Below are 550 nucleotides of genomic sequence, written 5' to 3'. Positions count from 1 at the left end.
TCTGATTCTGTTGCTTTGGACACGTGCACCCCAGCCTTCCCCCATTAATGAGCCTTTCCTAATTAGGCCCCTACGGACGTGAGGACAGGACCTCGCTGTGCAGCTTCGCTCTGTGAGGCAGAATCTCATTCCCCGTATCTATAAACTCGGATTTCTCAGTTCCAGCAGCCCCGGGCAGCCCCCGGCCCGCGATGGGCAGCGGCTCCCCGGGACCGGGACCGGCCCCGGAGCGGCGGAGCTCTGTCCCGCCCTGGCGGCCACCCGCGCCACTGCACCCGCACCGGCCAACCGGGGGCACCGGGACCTGCACGGAGCGGAGCCCTCACGGGGCCGCGCTCCGCCACTCCCTGGCCTAGGGGCGAGACCGCGGCGGCAGAGGGGAGGCACCGGGACGAGGCGCCCCGAACGGGACTCGAACCCACCACCTTCCATCCCGCAGCCGCCCCAGCCGGGACACGAACCCGCGGCCCGTCCCGCCTCCGAACAGCAACACCGCCGGGTGCGCGCGCCGCCGTGATGTCATCGCGCGCCGCGCCGTGACACGTCGGCG

This window comes from Camarhynchus parvulus, chromosome 17, assembly GCF_901933205.1.
Source record: "Camarhynchus parvulus chromosome 17, STF_HiC, whole genome shotgun sequence".
Classification (NCBI taxonomy): Eukaryota; Metazoa; Chordata; class Aves; order Passeriformes; family Thraupidae; genus Camarhynchus; species Camarhynchus parvulus.
This window is presented reverse-complemented; position numbering follows the sequence as displayed.